This window comes from Rhinopithecus roxellana, chromosome 20 (genome assembly GCF_007565055.1).
Source record: "Rhinopithecus roxellana isolate Shanxi Qingling chromosome 20, ASM756505v1, whole genome shotgun sequence".
Classification (NCBI taxonomy): domain Eukaryota; kingdom Metazoa; phylum Chordata; class Mammalia; order Primates; family Cercopithecidae; genus Rhinopithecus; species Rhinopithecus roxellana.
Genome location: NC_044568.1, coordinates 6,179,696 through 6,198,386, shown reverse-complemented (window position 1 = coordinate 6,198,386; position 18,691 = coordinate 6,179,696). Strand labels below are relative to the sequence as shown.

At 48.9% G+C, this 18,691-nt stretch overlaps 1 protein-coding gene across 2 annotated transcripts in view; it reads left to right on the top strand.

Annotated features, from left to right (window-relative positions):
• The first annotated feature begins 6,660 nt into the window (after positions 1-6,660).
• Positions 6,661-18,691, top strand: part of HMOX2 (heme oxygenase 2) — a 35,773-nt gene continuing 23,742 nt past the window's right edge. Inside the window, exon 1 of one of the 2 annotated variants that reach the window (XM_010353915.1) lies at positions 6,661-6,977. The gene's annotated coding sequence lies outside the window, so the exon portion shown is untranslated. The remainder of the gene's footprint in view (positions 6,978-18,691) is intronic. The other variant, XM_010353914.2, reaches the window with a different exon arrangement.

Sequence of the window (18,691 nt, the reverse complement as noted above, 5' to 3'; positions counted from 1 at the left end):
TGAGGCCTTGTCCGCTGGGTATTTGCTTTGCCTAATTCACTTTAAAAATTTTATTATTTTAGGGGCCGGGCGCGGTGGCTCAAGCCTGTAATCCCAGCACTTTGGGAGGCCGAGAAGGGCGGATCACGAGGTCAGGAGATCGAGACCATCCTGGCTAACACGGTGAAACCCCATCTCTACTAAAAAATACAAAAAACTAGCCGAGCGAGGTGGTGGGCGCCTGTAGTCCCAGCTACTCGGGAGGCTGAGGCAGGAGAATGGCTTGAACCCGGGAGGCAGAGCTTGCAGTGAGCTCAGATCCGGCCACTGCATTTTATTTTATTTTTTTGAGACAGGGTCTCGCTCTGTCGTCCAGGCTGGAGTGCGATCTCGGCTCACTGCAACCTCCGCTCCCCGGGTTCAAGAGATTCTCCTGCCTGAGCCTCCCGAGTAGCTGGGATTACAGGCACACACCACCGCGCCCAGCTAGTTTTTGTATTTTTAGTAGAGACAGGGTTTCACTATCTTGGCCAGGCTGGTCTCGAACTCCTGACCTCGTGATCCACCCACCTCGGTCTCCCAAATTGCTGGGATTACAGGCGTGAGCCACCTCACCTGGCCTTTTCTTTTCTTTTTAAGACAGAGTGGTTCTGTCGCCTAGGCTGGAGTGCAGTGGTGGCACAATGTTGGCTCGGTGCAACCTCCGCCTCCTGGGTTCAAGCGATTCTCCTGTCTCAGTTTCCTGAGTAGTTGGGATTACGGGTATGTGCCACTAAGGGAGGAGACCACCCCTCATACTGTCTTATGCCCAATTTCTACCTCCAAAGAAATAAGTTAAAAACTAAAAGGCAGAAATGGAATCCACAGGCAGATAGCCCAGCACCGCGCTCTGGGCCTGGTAGTTAAAAATCAAGCCCTGACCTAACTGCTTATGTCATCTATAGATTTCAGACATTGTATGGAAAAGCATCAGTGAAAATCCCTGTCCTGTTCCTTTCGGTTCTGATTACCAGTGCATGCAGCCCCCAGTCATGTACTCCCTGCTTGCTCAATCGGTCACAACCCTCTCACACAGACCCCCTTAGAGTTGTAAGCCCTTAAAAGGGACAGGAATTGCTTAAAAGGGAGCTTGGGTTTTGGAGACGTAAGTCTGCTGATGCTCCCTGCTGAGTAAAGCCCTTTCCTTCTACAATCCAGTGTCTGAGGGGTTCTTTTCTGCGGCTCACCCTGCTACACCACCATGCCCAGCTAATTTTTGTATTTCTAGTCGAGAGGGGGGTTTCACCATGTTAGCCTGGCTGTTCTTGAACTCCTGGCCTCAAACAATTCACCCGCCTCAGCCTCCCAAAGTGCTGGGAGTACAGGTGGGAGCCACCGTGCCCAGCTTTTAACTCACTTTTGAAGTTGCTGCTATTTGCACTGATTTTGGGTTTTTTCGTTTTTTTTTTTTTTTTTTTTTGAGGCCGAGTCTCGCTCTGTCGCCCGGGCTGGAGTACAGTGGCCGGATCTCAGCTCACTGCAAGCTCCGCCTCCCAGGTTTACGCCATTCTCCTGCCTCAGCCTCCCGAGTAGCTGGGACTACAGGCGCCCGCCACCTCGCCCGGCTAGTTTTTGTATTTTTAGTAGAGAGGAGGTTTTACCGTGTTAGCCGGGATGGTCTCGATCTCCTGACCTCGTGATCCGCCCCTCTCGGCCTCCCAAAGTGCTGGGATTACAGGCTTGAGCCACCATGCCCGGCCTTGTTTTGTTTTTTTGTTTTCAAGGTGGAGTCTTGCTCTGTCGCCCAGGCTGGAGTGCAGTGGTGGTGTGATCTTGGCTCACTGCAGCCTCTGCCTCCTGGGTTCAAGCTATTCTCCTGCCTCAGTTTCCTGAGTAGCTGGGATTACAGGCAGGAGCCACCATGCCTGGCTAAATTTTCTTGTATTTTTGGTAGAGACGGCGTTTCGACATGTTGGCCAGGCTGGTCTCAAACTCCTGACCTCAAGTGATCGTCCCACCTCAGGCTCCCAAAGTGCTGGGATTACAGGCAGGAGCCACCACACCCGGCCCACGATTTCAGTAATTTCTTTGTGTTCAATAAAACTAAAAAATGACTCAGCATGGTGCGGTGGCCTGTAATTCCAGTGATTTGGGAGGCTGAGGCAGGAGGATCACTTGAGGCCAGGAGGTCAAGGTTGCAGTGAGCCAAGATCATGTCACTGCACTCCAGTCTGGATGACAAAGCAAGACCCCATCTCTTAAAAGGGGGAATCACCCCAGCGCAGTCTCTCACACCTGTAATCCCAGCACTTTGTGAGGCCGAGGTGGGTGGATCACGAGGTCAGGAGATCGAGACCATCCTGGCTAACACGGTGTAACCCCATCTCAACTAAAAATACAAAAAATTAGCCAAGCATGGTGGCGGGTGCCTGTAGTCTCAGCTACTTGGGAGTCTCAGCTACTTGGGAGGTTCAAGGAGAATCACTTGAACCCGGGAGGCAGAGGTTGCAGTTAGCCGAGATCATGCCACTGCACACCCTGGGCAACAGAGCGGGACTCCATCTCAAAAAAAAAAAAAAAAGGTCGGTGGAGGAGGGGATCAGAATGAATATATTTAAGCCTGCCTCACATGGTTAACAAGAATTCTGGACACACACTCAGTTATATTTAAGCACTAATCAGGCTGTGTACTTTTACCCACTTCCTTGTAACTGAAAGTCCCTGAGAACTGACCTTTTGCCTCCCCATTGTTCCTATAGTTAGGATCTGTGACACTAGAATCATAAGCTCTTATTTGAGAATTGCTTAAGATATGACGAAAGCAGAAAGTGCATCATAAAAAAACAGATTGATTAAAAAATAAAAATAAAATAACTTAAAAAAAAATTGCTTAAGATATTTTTCAGATTCCAAATTCCAGGAAAAAGGGTGATGTCAACCAGTTTGAAGACCTCCATGAAGTCAGCATGAGACTATAGTTCCTTCATCTTCCTGTCCCATGGCTTCCTTCTGCACTCTTCAACAAATCAACAGTCTTCACGACTTTGGCCCACTTCAAAATCCTTAAAAACCCTAGCCCCAAATTACTGGGGGAGACAGATTGAAGTTTCCTCCCATCTCCTCATTGGGTGGCCCTAAGATTGATTTTTTAAGAGACAGGGTCTCACTCTGTTGCCCAGGCTGGAGTGCAGTGGTGTGGTCATAGCTCATTGCAGCCTCAAATTTCAGGGTTCAAGCGATCCTCCCACCTCAGCCTCCCCAGTAGCTGGGAATAAAGGTACACAACACCATGCCCAGCTAATTTTTTTTTTATTTTTTGTAGAAATGAGTTCTCCTATTAAGGGAGGAGACCACCCCTCATATTGTCTTATGCCCAATTTCTGCCTCTAAAGAAGAAGTAAAAACTAAAAGGCAGAAATGAAATCCACAGGCAGACAGCCCAGTGCCGCACCCTGGGCCTGGTAGTTAAAGATCGACCCCTGACCTAATTAGTTCTGTTATCTATAGATTACAGACCTTGTATAGAAATGCACTGTGAAAATCCCTGTCTTGTTTTGTCCCGATCTAATTACCAGTGCATGCAGCCCCCAGTCACGTACCCCCTGCTTGCTCAATCAGTCACGACTCTCTCACATGCACCCCCTTAGAGTTGTGAGCCCTTAAAAGGGACAGAAATTGCTCACTCGGGGGGCTTGGCTCTTGAGACAGAAATCTTGCCGATGCTCCCAGCTGAATAAACCGCTTCCTTCTGTATGTAACTCGGTGTCTGAGGAGTTCTGTCTGCCGCTCGTCCTGCTACACTATGTTGTCCAGCCTGATCTTGAACTCCTGGCCTTAAGTGATCCTCCTCCCTTGGCCTCCCAAACGTGCTGGGATTACAGGCATGAGCCACTGCACCTCGTTGGCCCTACTATTCAGCCTCTCTCTGCTGCAGCCCTGTGTCTTGGTGTATTGACTTGCTGTGCGCATCTGGCAATAGACTATTACAGTTATATTTGTCAGGCCTCTGAGCCCCAGCCAGGCCATCGCATCCCCTGTGACTTGCACGTATACGCCCAGATGGCCTGAAGTAACTGAAGAATCACAAAAGAAGTGAAAATGTCCTGCCCCGCCTTAACTGATGGCATTCCACCACAAAAGAAGTGAAAATGGCCAGTCCTTGCCTTAAGCGATGACATTATCTTGTGCCCGGCTCATCCTGGCTCAAAAAGCTCCCCCACTGAGCACCTTGTGACTCCCACTCCTGCCCACCAGAGAACAAACCGCCTTCGACTGTAATTTTCCTTTACCTACCCAAATCCTATAAAACGACCCCACCCTTATCTCCCTTCCCTGACTCTCTCTTCGGGCCCAGCCCGCCTGCACCCAGGTGATTAAAAAGCTTTATTGCTCACACAAAGCCTGTTTCGTGGTCTCTTCACACAGACGTGGATGACAATATTATTTTCACCAAAATTTTATTATGAAAATGTGTAAACATACAGAAAAGTTGAAAGAGCTGAATGGTGAACTCCCATATACTTACCACCTAGATATATTTATCCATCTATCCACTCATCAACTATCTTACTTTTTAAATGCATTTAAAGTGAGTTGCAGACATCAGTGCCCTTCACCCTTAAACACTTCAGTGTGGACATTAATTCGAGTTTGAGAAAATAATTTTTTTTAAATTTTTTGTATTTTTTTTTTTAGTAGAGATGCGGTTTCACCATGTTGGCCAGGCTGGTCTTGAACTGACCTCAGGTGATCCGCCTGCCTCAGCCTCCCAAACGGCTGGGATTACAGGCGTGAGTCACCGCGCCTGGCCCAGAGAAGAAATTTTATCTGAGGAATGTGAGTCCTTTTAAAATACAAGGCCCAGGCCGGGCGCGGTGGCTCAAGCCTGTAATCCCAGCACTTTGGGAGGCCGAGACGGGCGGATCACGAGGTCAGGAGATCGACACCATCCTGGCTAACACTGTGAAACCCCGTCTCTACTAAAAATACAAAAAACTAGCCGGGCGAGGTGGCGGGCGCCTGTAGTCCCAGCTACTTGGGAGGCTGAGGCAGGAGAATGGCATAAACCCGGGAGGCGGAGCTTGCAGTGAGCTGAGATCCGGCCACTGCACTCCAGCCTGGGCGACAGAGCGAGACTCGGTCTCAAAAAAAAAAAAAACAACACACACAAAAATTGGGCTGGGGTCCATGGCTCACGCCTATGATCCCAGCACTTTGGGAGGCCAAGGTGGGCGGATCACGAGGTCAGGAGTTCAAGACCAGCCTGGCCAACATAGTGAAACCCCGTCTCTACTAAAAAAAATACAAAAAATTAGCCGGGCGTAGTGGCAGGCGCCTGTAATCCCAGCTACTTGGGAGGCTGAGGCAGGAGAATTGCTTGAACCGGGGAGGAGGCTGCAGTAAGCCAAGATTGCGCCATTGCACTCCAGCCTGGGCGACAGTGTGAGACTCCATCTCAAAAAAAAAAAACAAAACAAAACAGCAATCAGCCATTGCGTCCTATCTGAGCTATGTATTCATATTCATATCTCTGGTGACTTTTTTTTTTTTTTTTTGGAAGAGACACGTCCTCACTCTGTTGCCCTGGCTGGAGTAAGGTGGCACCATCACAGCTCACTGCAGCCTAGGAACTTCTGGGCTCAAGCAATCCTCCCACCTCAGCCTCCCAAGTGGCTGGGACTATAGGCACATGGCACACACCACCACCTCAGACTGATGTTTAAATTTTTTTGTAGAGATGGGGTCTTCCTATGTTGCCCAGGCTGGTCTTGTACTCCTGCACTCAAGCAATCCTCTTGCCTCTGCCTACCATAGTGCTGGGATTATAAACAGTAAAAAATTCCCTGGCATGGTGGTGCATGCCTTTAGTCCAAGTTACTTGGAAGGCTGAGGCAAGAGGATGGCTTGAGAACAGGAGTTCGAGGCTGCAGAGAACTCTGATTGCACCATTGCACTCCAGCTTGGGCGACACAGCCAGACCCTGTCTCAAAAAAAAAAAAAAAAAAAAAAAAAAGTCCAGACACGGTGGTTCACGCCTGTAATCCCAGCACTTTGGGAGGCCAAGGCGGGTGGATCACCTGAGGTCAGGAGTTCAAGACCAGCCTGGCCAACATGGTGAAACCCCATCTCTACTAAAAATATAAAAATTAGCCGGGTGTGGTGGCACGTGCCTGTAATCCCAGCTATTCGGGAGGTTGAGGAAGAGAATTGCTTGAACCCGGGGGAAAGGGGTTGCAGTGAGCCGAGATCACGCCATTGCACTCCAGCCTGGGTGACAAGAGCAAAACTCCATCTCAAAAAAAAAAAAAAAATCATTCTGTCATTCTGGCTGCTGTTTGAAGAATGCCCATAATGCAACAGGGAGATCAGATACAAGACTTGTAACCGATGTGTCGGAGTTGAGACTCAGTTTCGCAGATTGCATTGGCAAGTGACCAAGTGGGTGGTGCCACGATTGACAACCCTATTTCTTACATCACTGAGTGGATGTAAAAGGATTAAACCACACTGCGGAAGAAAAGTTCTCAGCCCTGAGGCACCCTCACACACCTCGGCTCTTGTGAACAGTAGCGTTCCTGCCGAAGCACCCCTACTTACCCAGCTGAGCAGAGCCTGAGCCTGCAGCGTCTAAAGACCTGGAAAAAGCCACATGCTCCGCTTCCCGCCCCCCGCAAGGGCGTGTCAGCTACAAGGGGCGTGTCCTCCCTAGGCCCCACCCCGCGCTGCGTGCCGACGTTGCACCGGCCTTCGCGCCAGTCCGCTGGGCTGCGGGGACTGCGGCGCCTGAGGGAGTCGCTGACGGGCAAGCTGAGTGGAGGCTGCGTCGGGCCACAGCGACCTGCGGCAGGTGAGCTGTCTGCGCCCTCCCAGGGCCTTCCTTCCGCCCGGCTCCTCGCACCGCGCCGCGTCCTTCGCGGGCACTGCCTCGGTCCAGGCCTTCGGACCTGGGCTCGGCCAGGCCACAGCCGTCTGCGTCCCCAGCGCGGGTCTGAGGGGAGACCGGGCAGGCCGGAAACTGGGTGAGGCCGGGCAGAAGGACGAAGACGGGCGTGGAGGGGCTGTCAGGGGAGGGCGAAACCCCGGACGCCGCTCTCTAGAATCGTCTCCCCGGGGACGCGGGGAGGCCTGAGCGGCTTTCTTTGGCGTCCCCCTTGGGCCCACCCCCTCCCAGCGTCACGGCCGTGCTGGGCGAGGTGACCCCCCGGGTCGTAGCTGGGGACAGTCGGCGGTGCTGACAGGGGATGCTGGCAGAGATTGGAGCCCGGCTTAGCGGCTTCCCGGGCTGTTGGCACTGGCCGGGTCTCTGCCCTTCCTCCAGTGCCCTTATCTGTATACGAAGTGCCGCTTGAGTGGGTGTCGTGACTTCACAAGTGAACCCTGGTACAGCTTGGAGCAGAGTCGGACTGGGAGGGATCAATTGTAGGGGCAGCCGGTTAGTCCGGACACGGGTTTACCTGTCACCTTCTGAGCGCAGTGCTCTGGGTGCATTAATTGCCCTGCAAAAGCTGCCAGGACCTCCTTGCCGTCTTTGCACGTGGCCTGCCTGTGTCATGCCATTTAAATCGCGTCTGGGCCGGGGCGGTGGCTCAAGCCTGTAATTCCAGCACTTTGGGAGGCCGGGGCGGGCGGATTGCTTGAGGTCAGGAGTCCGAGACCAGCCTGGCCAACATGATGAAACCCCGTCTCTACTAAAAATACAAAAATTAGCAGGGCATGGTGACGTGAGCCTGTAGCTCCAGCTACTCAGGAGGCTGAGGCAGGAGAATCGCTTGAACCCGGGAGGCGGAGGTTGCGGTGAGCTACCAATCACGCCATTGCACTCCAACCTGGGCAACACAGCAAGATTCCATTAAAAAAAAAATCGCTTCTGATGAGCCGGTTGTCGTGGCCTGTGGCTGTCCATCCTTACATACTGTTTTGTTGATGGCACTATAAACCAGACAAGGTGGAGTGTGATTGAAAAAAACGCTGGCCGGTGCAGTGGCTCACTCCTGTAATCCCAGCACTTTGGGGAGGCCGAGGCAAGCAGATCACTTGAGGTCAGGAGTTCGAGACCAGACTGGTCAACATGGTGAAACTCCGTCCCTACTAAAAATACAAAAATTAGCCTGAGGTGTTGGGGCATGCCTGTAATCCCAACTACTCAGGACGCTGCGGCAGGAATCCTTTGAACCTAGGAGGCAGAGCCTGGGTGACAGAGCGAGACTCCATCTCAAAAAAAGAGAAAAGAAAAAAAGCACTGCGTGGTACTTTCCACCGGAGGAAGCCTTCTCCTCTCAGCCCCTTGCAAAGCCTTGCGAGTTGATCATTTTTCCACGTGTAAAACGAGGTCAGTGTTAAAACTCAGCTTAGGCTGGGCAGGGTGGCTCACGCCTGTAATCCCAGCACTTTGGGAGGCCGATGTAGGCGGATCACCTGAGGTCAGGACTTAGAGACCAGCCTGGTCAACGTGGTGAAACCCTATCTCTACTAAAAATACAAAAAATTAAATGGGCAGGGTGGCGCGTGGCTGTAATCCCAGCTACTGGGGAGGTTGATTTTGGAGGATCACTTGAGCCCAGGAAGTGGAGGTTGCAGTGAGCTGAGATCGCATCACTGCACTCCAGCTTGGCTGACAGAGTGAGACCCTGTCTCAAAAAAGAAAAAATAAATATCACAAGACAAAATTTGTGCTTACCAGGAGTTCACAGTTAATAAGACATATAAAAGTTTACTTGGTAAAATTAGAAAAAGTTATCAGATACAACATTTAGGTTTAAACACTGGTGAGGGTGTGGGAATTTGTGGAGCCTTGGAAACACACACACACTCATTGAATGACCTCATCTAAATGGGGATGTGAAGAGGGAAATCCTGTGATTCCTCCATTGTCTGACTTGATTTCCTTTTTTCCTTTGCTGTGGCAACATGTTGAAATGCTGTGAGTCACCAAAAGGGGGAACATGAGCAACTCTAGAAACGCCAGTGCCAATGAGTTAACAGACAATAAAGCATTGACTGCATTTAGGTCACCCCTCATCAAATCTGTTGAAAACTTGTAAAATTGGACAGCTAGAGCTACCTTGATTTTTTGGTTTCCTTTTAACAGCTGACTCTCTTCACAGGACATTTGGGCTCTACATCAGGATTGCACCCAAAACTGGAATATCACTCCTCCAGGAGGGCGATATACTTTGAAAATTAGAATTGTGGGTCCAGTGTAGTGGCTCACGCCTGTAATCCCAGCACTTTGGGAGGCCGAGGTGGATGGATCGCCTGCGGTCGGGAGATAGAGACCAGCCTGGCCAACATGGAGAAACCCTGTCTCTACTTAAAAAAAAAAAAAAAAAATTAGCTTTTTTGCTAATTCACCATAGGGATGATGGCACGTGCCTATAATCATCACCATAGGGATGGTGGCACGTGCCTATAATCTGAGCTACTTGAGAGGCTGAGGCAGGAGAATCACTTGAACCTGTGAGGCGGAGGTTGTGGTGAGCTGAGATTGCGCCACTGCACTCCAGCCTGGGCAACAATAGCAAAACTTGGTCTCAAAAAAAAAAGAAAAGAAAAGAAAATTAGAATTGTGTATTTCAGTGTAAAATTTGAAATTCAGCTTCTAACTCCTTGGAGAGAAAAGAGATTAAAAACTTGACCTAGACTGGGTGCGGTGGCTCACGCCTGTAATCCCAGCACTTTGAGAGACCGAGGCAGGTGGATCATCTGAAGTCAGGAGTTCGAGACCAGCCTGGCTAACATGTTGAAACCCGCCTCTACTAAAAATACAAAAATTAGCCTTGCAATTTCGAGACCAGCCTGACTAACATGGTGAAATCGTGTCTCTACTAAAAACACAAAAATTAGCCTTGCAAAAAGTAGCCTGTAATCCCAGCTACTCGGGAGACTGAGGAAGGAAAACTGCTTGCAGCCAGGAGACGGAGGTTGTAGTGAGCTGAGATCGTGCCATTGCACTCCAGCCTGGGCGACAAGAGCAAAACTTGGTCTCAAAGAAAAAAAAAATTATATTAGACTGAACAATAAGTGGGATGCTGGCACATGCCTATAATCTCAGCTACTTGGGAGGCTGAGGCAGGAAGTTAATACTTGGTGAGCCTAAGTTTTTGGTGTCTTTGGATGCTGCTTGTTGATCTAAGGGGTTTCCAAACCTTTCTTTTTTGGTAAAATTGGGATTATGACTGCGAACCTGTTTTTGGAGTTTCTCAGGTTATTCTTGTTTGGGGTCCTTGTCTAAGGCACAGGCTGGAAAGAGGAGGGAGTGGACTAGCAGGGAAGATAGAGAGGTAAGTGAATAGAATACCTGAGGAAAGGGACGCCAGAAGAGGTGATTGTTGTGTGGTGAACTGTGCTGTCAGTGTGTATATCAGAGGCCAACGAAGTGGATATTCTCTTCACTTGGCTTAGGGAAAAAATTAATTTTTGTTTCACAAATAGATTCGTTTCCTTCCCAGGAGTATCATAGGCCTAATTACTGTCATAGTTCTCAGTAACTTTAAAAAGGCTGTGGGGAAGAATGGCATAACAGACTGGTGTCTTGTACCCAGCCTGCCTTTTTCTTATTCTTCTTTTTTTTTTTTTTTTTTTTTGAGACGGAGTCTTGCTCTGTTGCCCAGGCTGGAGTGCAGTGGCACGATCTCGGCTCACTGCAAGCTCTGCGTCCCGGGTTCACGCCATTCTTCTGCCTCAGCCTCCTGAGTAGCTGGGACTATAGGTGCCCGCCACCACGCCCGGCTAATTTTTTGTATTTTTAGTAGAGACGGGGTTTCACCATGTTAGCCAGGATAGTCTCGATTTCCTGACCTCGTGATCTTCCCGCCTCAGCCTCCCAAAGTTCTGGGATTACAGGCGTGAGCCACCGCACCTGGCCTTTTTTTTTTTTTTTTTTTTTTGAGACGGAGTCTCGCTCTGTCACCCAGACTGGAGTGCAGTGGCCAGATCTCAGCTCACTGCAAGCTCCGCCTCCCGGGTTCACGCCATTCTCCTGCCTCAGCCTCCCGAGTAGCTGGGACTACAGGCGCCGCCACCTCGCCCGGCTAGTTTTTTGTCTTTTTAGTAGAGACGGGGTTTCACCGTGTTAGCCAGGATGGTCTCAATCTCCTGACCTCGTGATCCGCCCGTCTCGGCCTCCCAAAGTGCTGGGATTACAGGCTTGAGCCACCGCGCCCGGCCTTTTTTTTTTTTTTTTTTTTTGAGACAGTGTTGCTGTGTCATCCAGGCTGGAGTGTGGTGGCACAATCTCAGCTCACTGCAACCTCAGCCTGCTGGGTTCAAGCTATTCTCCAGCCTCAGCCTCCTGAGTTGCTGGGATTACAGCTGTATGCCACCATGCCTGGCTAATTTTTGTATTTTTAGTAGAGATGAGGTTTTACTGTGTTGGCCAGGCTGGTCTCGTACTCCTGACCTCAGGTGATCCACCCACCTCGACCTCCCAAAGTGCTGGGATTATGGGCATGAGCCACTGCGCCCAGCTTTTTTATTTTTTATTTTTTATTTTATTTATTTTATTTATTTATTTATTTATTTATTTTTGAGACGGAGTCTCGCTCTGTCGCCCAGGCTGGAGTCCAGTGGCCAGATCTCAGCTCACTGCAAGCTCCGCCTTCCGGGTTTACGTCATTCTCCTGCCTCAGCCTCCCAAGTAGCTGGGACTACAGGCGCCCGCCACCTCGCCCGGCTAGTTTTTTGTATTTTTTAGTAGAGATGGGGTTTCACGGTGTTAGCCAGGATGCTCTCGATCTCCTGACCTAGTGATCCGCCCGTCTCGGCCTCCCAAAGTGCTGGGATTAAAGGCTTGAGCCACCGCGCCCGGCCTATTTTTTATTTTTTTGAGGCAGAGTCTGGCTCTCTCACCCACGCTGGAGTGCAGTGATTTGATCTCAACTCACTGCAGTCTCTGCCTCCAGGGTTCAGGCAATTTTCCTGCCTCAGACTTCCAAGTAACTGGGACTACAGGGATGCACCAACATGCCTGACTAATTTTTGTATTTTTGGTAGAGATGGGGTTTCGCCATGTTGGCCAGGCTAGTCTCCAGCCCTTCACCTCAAGCAAACCACCCTCCTCGGCCTCCCAAAGTGCTGGTATTAACAGGCGTGAGCCACAGTACCCAGCCTTTTTTTTTTTTTTTCTTAGCTGGAGTCTTGGTCTGTCGCCCAGGCTAGAGTGCAGTGGCGCCATCTCGGCTCACTGCAACCTCTGCCTTTTGGGTTCAAGTGATTCTCCTTCCTCAGCCTCCCGAGTAGGTGGGATTACAGGTGTGTGCCAGCACGCCCAGTTAATTTTTGTATTTTTAGTAGAGATGGGGTTTCGCCATGTTGGCCAGGCTGGTCTCAAACTCCTGACTTCAAGTGGTCCACCCACCTGGGCCTTCTAAAGTGCTGGGATTACAGGTGTGAGCGACCGTGCCCGGCTAAGGGCCTACTTTTTTTTTTTTTTTTTTTTTTTGAGACAGAGTTTTACTCTTGTCACCCAGGCTAGAGTGCAGTGGCGTGATCTTGGCTCACTGCAACTTCCACCTCCCAGGTTTAAGCGATTCTCCTGCCTTAGCCTCTGGGGAAGCTGGGATTATAGGCACCTGCCACCACGCCTGGCTAATTTTTTGTATTTTTAGTGGAGACAGGGTTTCACCATGTTGGCCAGGCTGGTCTCAAACTCCTGACGTCAGGTGATCCACCTACCTCTGCCTCCCAAAGTATTGGGATTATAGGCATGAGCCACCGTGCCCGGCCAGGCCTACTATTTTTTGTTTTGCTTATGTTGACATGTCTGAGATAGAGGGCCTATTATTAAAGCACTGTGCTAAGGCTGCGAGAAGGTACTAGTGTGATTGAAACAATCTGGTATTATAATGCCATCCTGATTTTAGTTAATCTAGTTGACTGGCCTCATAAGTAGCTGTGATGATCATAATTTTTATGCCAAACACATGTCATTGTCTGAGCATACAGGTGTACTGAAAGAATTAGGTGGAACAGGATATTTGAAATCAGGATTGTTCTGGAAAGTCAGGAACATAAAGCTCTGTCTTAACACAGTTGTCTGTATTGCACAATTAATATTTATAAAATGGTACACCTTATGTTATCTTTTTATTTTTCCACCTAACTCTCTAGATTGAAAGGTACTTAACGCGCAGAAGATCTTAGCCTTCTTTGTAGTCACAATAGTGAAGAAGGTGATAAATATTTGTTGATGATAATGTAATGTCACCTGTCCAAGTGTAGCCATCATCTTCAGTAGTTACTTGATCTGCTGTTGTCTCTGGCAAGACCACTATGTGCTGCTGCAGAGGAGCTGTTGTCACCTTGAACTATCTCTGTGGCAGTCTGGAGGAGGGCAGGAGGGAGAAGGGAAGGAATAAATGAGCAAAGCTGAGTGTGAATAGTAGTGTTTGAAGGTAGATGAAAAAGCAAACTTAGTGAAGTGTGGCCTGGGTGGTCCTCCAACGTCTACCTAGAAGACATTAAATCTTTACTCCCTTCTTTTTATGTAGGAAGGGCACAGGGAAAGTCAGGCCTTCAGTCTGCTTGGTAATAGCAGGTATCCCACTAATTAGAATATAACTTTAAAAACTCCACTCCTCTAGCAAAATGTTCAAATGTCTGTGCTCAGTGTCACATTTGTCCTGCTTTGTAAGACTTTTTGTGTTTATAAAAAGGCAAGTGGACCCAGAAGGGGAAAAACGTGCTGTGCTGAGAAACTAGCTGCTGTAGGTTATGCTTCTCTGTCTTCGCTTGTGGCTCTTCTAGTTATTTGAGACAGGCAAAAAACCCAAAGTGTTTTTCCTACTCTATTCCCACAGTCACTCAACACAACACTTCTGACACCAGATATACGGGAGTTGTTTCCCCATACACCAAGCAGTTCTCTAGTAGACACATCAGCAGGATGTCCTCTAAGTCAGTTAAATTCTGACACACTCTATCTGGAGATAGTGTCAGATCCCACCGATTGAGGGCTCAGTCCCACAAAACTGTCCCAACTTGAGGCATTAGTCACAAGTAGTAAATTGTCACCTGTTCTGACCTACCAGCTATAAATTGAGAGTTCTGACAGTCCCTCCTCGGGTTTGATTAATCTGCTAGAGTGGCTCACAGAACTCAGGAAAACACTTCACTTATATTTACCCATTTACTCTAAAGGATATTAAGAAGGATACAGATGGCTGGGCGTGCTGGTTCATGCCTGTAATCCCAGCACTTTGGGAGGCCCAAGGAGGGCAGATCATCTGAGGTCAGGACTTTGAGACCAGCCTGACCAACATGGTGAAACCCCATCTCTACTAAAAATACAAAAAAATTAGCTAGGCGTGGTCGTGCATGCCTGTAATCCCAGCCACTAGGGAGGCTGAGGCAGAAAAATTACTTGGACCCTGGGGACGGAGGTTGCAGTGAATTGAGATCACACCACTGCACTCCATCCAGCCTGGGCAACAGAGTGGAAAAAAAGAAAAAAGGATACAGATAAATAGCTAGATGGAAGACATGTATAGGGTGAGGCATGTAGGAAGGGGCATGGAGCTTCTACGCCCTTTCTGGAACTTTCATGTAGTCAGCTATCCTGAAGCTAATGCAAACCCTGGGTGTGTGTGTGTGTGTGTGTGTGTGTGTGTGTGTGTGTGTGTTTGTTTGTTTATGGAGGCTTCATTACAAAGGCATAATTGAATACATTATTGGCCATTGGTGATCAATTCAACCTTTAGACCTTCTCCTCTCCCCTGAGATTAAGTGGGTAGAGCTGAAAGGTCCCACCCTCTAATCACATAGTTGGTTCCCCAGGCAATCAGCCCCTATCCCGAGGCTATCTAGGAGCCCACCAAGAGTTACTTACTTATAACAAAAGATGCTCCTGTTACCAGCTGGGTGCAGTGGCTCATACCTGTAATCCCAGCACTTTGGGAGGCAGATCACGAGGTCAGGAGTTTGAGACCAGTCTGGCCAAAATAGTGAAACCCTGTCTCTACTAAAAATACACAAAAAATTAGCTGGGTGTGGTGGTGTGCACCTGTAATCCCAGCTACTCAGGAGGCTGAGGCAGGAGAATCGCGTGAACCTGGGCGGTAGAGGTTGCAATGAGCCAATATCGTGCCACTGCACTACAGCCTGGGTGACAGAATGAGACTCTGTCTCAAGCAAAACAAAACAAGATGCTCCTATTACCCAGGAACTTCCAAGGGATTTAGGAAATTACAAAAGTTTTAGAAGCTCTGTGTCAGGAACTGGGGTTAAAGACCAATATCAACGGCCGGGCACGGTGGCTCAAGCCTGTAATCCCAGCACTTTGGGAGGCCGAGGCGGGCGGATCACGAGGTCAGGAGATCGAGACCATCCTGGCTAACACGGTGAAACCCCGTCTCTACTAAAAAAATACAAAAAACTAGCCGGGCGAGGTGGCGGGCGCCTGTAGTCCCAGCTACTCGGGAGGCTGAGGCAGGAGAATGTCGTAAACCCGGGAGGCGGAGTTTGCAGTGAGCTGAGATCTGGCCACTGCACTCCAGCCTGGGTGACAGAGCGAGACTCCTTCTCAAAAAAAAAAAAAAAGACCAATATCAGAACGAAAGATTCTCCTAGTGCCTCCATCTACAAAAGTTTTAGGAGCTTTGTGCTAGGAACCTAGGGTGCAGATGAAATATAGCTATACATCTTTTTGTGTTTGTTTTTTGAGATGGAGTCTTGCTGCGACACCCAGGCTGGAGTGCAGTGGCGCTATCTCAGCTCACTGCAACCTCCGCTTCCTGGGCTCAAGCGATTCTCCTGCCTCAGCCTCCCAAGTAGCTGGGACTACAGATGTGCGCCACTATACCTGGCTAATTTTTGCATTTTTAGTAGAGACGAGGTTTCACCATATTAACCAGGCTGGTCTCGAACTCCTGACCTCAAGTAGGTCCGCCCGCCTCAGCCTCCCAAAGTGCTGGGATTACAGGTGTGAGCCACGGTGCCGGGCCTCATATGCCCCAATTTTTTTTTTTTTTTTTTTTTTTTTTTTTTTTTTTTGAGACTGAGTCTCGCTCTGTTGCCCAGGATGGAGTGCAGTGGCCGGATCTCAGCTCACTGCAAGCTCCGCCTCCCGGGTTTATGCCATTTTCCTGCCTCAGCCTCCTGAGTCGCTGGGACTATAGGCACCCGCCACCACACCCGGCTAGTTTTTTGTATTTTTTAATAGAGACGGGGTTTCTTCACCATGTTAGCCAGGATGGTCTCGATCTCCTGACCTCGTGATCCGCCTGTCTCAGCCTCCCAAAGTGCTGGGATTACAGGCTTGAGCCACTGCACCCGGCCTATATGCCCAAATTTTAAAGGAGGCAACACATTCAAGTCCAAATATCTAAAGGTAGAAGGATCAAGAAACAGTAATATGAGGCCATTTGACAGGTATATATAGTCATCCCTCAGCATCTGTGGAAATTGGTTCCAGGACCCCTCAAGGGTACCAAGATCCAGGATGCTCAAGTTTCTTTTTTTTTTTTTTTTGAGACGGAGTCTTGCACTGTCACCCAGGCTGGAGTGCAGTGGTGCGATTTTGGCTCACTGCAACCTCCACCTCCCGGGTTCAAATGATTCTCCTGCCTCAGCCTCCGGAGTAGCTGGGATTATAGGTGTGCACCACCACGCCTGTCTAATTTTTGTATTTTTAGTAGACATGAGGTTTCACCATGGTGGCCAGGCTGGTCTTGAACTCCTGACTTCAGGTGATCTGCCTGCCTCGGCCTCCCAAAGTGCTGGAATTACAGGCATGAGCCACCATTCCCAGCTCAAGTTTCTTATATAAAATGGTGTATAGAATTTGCATATAACTTATACATATCTTTTGTATTGTTTAAATCATCTGTATTTATAATACCTAATACAGTGCTATGTAAATAGTTTTTATACTGTATTGTTTAGGTAATCATGACAAGAAAAAAAAGTCTGTACATGTGTAGTACAGATGCAGCCATCTTGTTTCCCCCCCCGGCCCCCGAAGATTGATTGGTTGATTGAGTCGGCATCTCACTCTGTCACCCAGGCTGGAGTGCAATGGTGCAGTCTTGGTTCACTGCAACCTCCGCCTCCTGGGTTCAAGCGATTCTCTTGCCCTAGCCTCCCAAGTATCTGGGATTACATGTGCCTGCCACAACCCCCGACTAATTTTTATATTTTTAGCAGATTACGGGGTTTCATCATGTTGACTAGGCTGGTCTTGAACTCCTGACCTTAAGTGGTTCACCCACTTCCACCTCTCAAAGTGCTATGATTACAGGCGTGACCCATCATGCCAGGCCTTTTTGTGAATATTTTTAATCTGAGGTTGGTTGAATCCACAAATGCAGAGCCCATGGATATGTAGGGCTGACTGTACTGTATTGAGCCTCTAAGGTGTGCAGAGTATTGGCACTGAGGGGATGTGCAAATACAACAGCAAACCAAGCACAGTCTTTGTTTACTAGGAGCTGGTAGTAACTTTGGGAAGACACAAAACAGTAAAATCACTTTGTAAGTTTTATGAGAGTTTTGAGAGGCCGGGGAAGTTAGAGTGGAGAAATTGAGAAAACGGGAGAACTTGCACTGAACCCGCTAAGATAGAGTAGGAAGAGAAGAGAAGGAAGGAGGCCAAAGAAAGAAGAAACCTTTCTTAGAGCACTCAGGGTCTTACTGAAAACTTTACCCATAAAAAGAGAATGTCACTGATAGACTCCTTTTAGAACAGGGATTGATTTTTTTTGTTTTTGTTTTTATTTTTGTTTTTGAGGGAAGTCTCGCTCTTGTCCCCCAGGCTTGAGTGCAATGACTCAATCTTGGCTCACTGCAACCTCTGCCGCCTGGGTTCAAACGATTCTCCTGCCTCTGCCTCCCAAGTAGCTGGGATTAAGGTGCCTGCCACCACCATGCCCAGCTAATTTCTGTATTTTTGTTAGCGACGGGGTTTTACCATGTTGGCCAGGCTGGGCTTGAACTCCTGACCTCAGGTGATCCACCCACCTTGGCCTCCCAAAGTGCTGGGATTACAGGCGTGAGCCACCATGCCTGGCCACAGGCAATGTTTTAAAACTATACTATTGTCCTGGAGAGAGAATCTGAAGCCTTGCTCTGATTCTGAAAGGGATTTGCAACCAAAAACAGGATAAGGGGCTGGGCGCGGTGGCTCATGCCTATAATCCCAGCACTTTGGGAGGCCGAGGCGGGCAGATCACGAGATCAGGAGATCGAGACCATCCTGGGTAACAGTGTGAAACCCCGTCTCTACTAAAAATACAAAAAATTAGCCGGGTGTGGTGGCGGGCACCTGTGGTCCCAGCTACTTGGGAGGCTGAGGCAGGAGAATGGTGTGAACCCGGGAGGCGGAGCTTGCAGTGAGCCGAGATCGCACCACTGCACTCCAGCCTGGGTGACAGAGCAAGACCCCGTCTCAAAAAAAAAAAAAAAAAAGATAAGGATTGTTCTGACAAATACCCTTTCTTCCCATCTTCAGAAGTACACATCTCTCAATTTGTGTCTTCGAACACACATTGTGTTCGAGAAAAGTATTTGAGTAGATTGAAGACAGAAACCCTAGGACATTCCTTTGTAAACAAACAGCCTTTTACCAAACACCAACTGTCAAGGGACTTGCCTGAGTACTTGTCCAAAGGACAGCGTGTCCCCATGTGTTAGCAGCGGTCTAATCTGGTTCCTAGGAGAGGACTGCTGAGGCTGCAGCAACTTAACTGGCTGGTGTGGGTGAGGCAGAAGTGTTTAGAGCTCAAGGTCTGCCTTTAGTCAA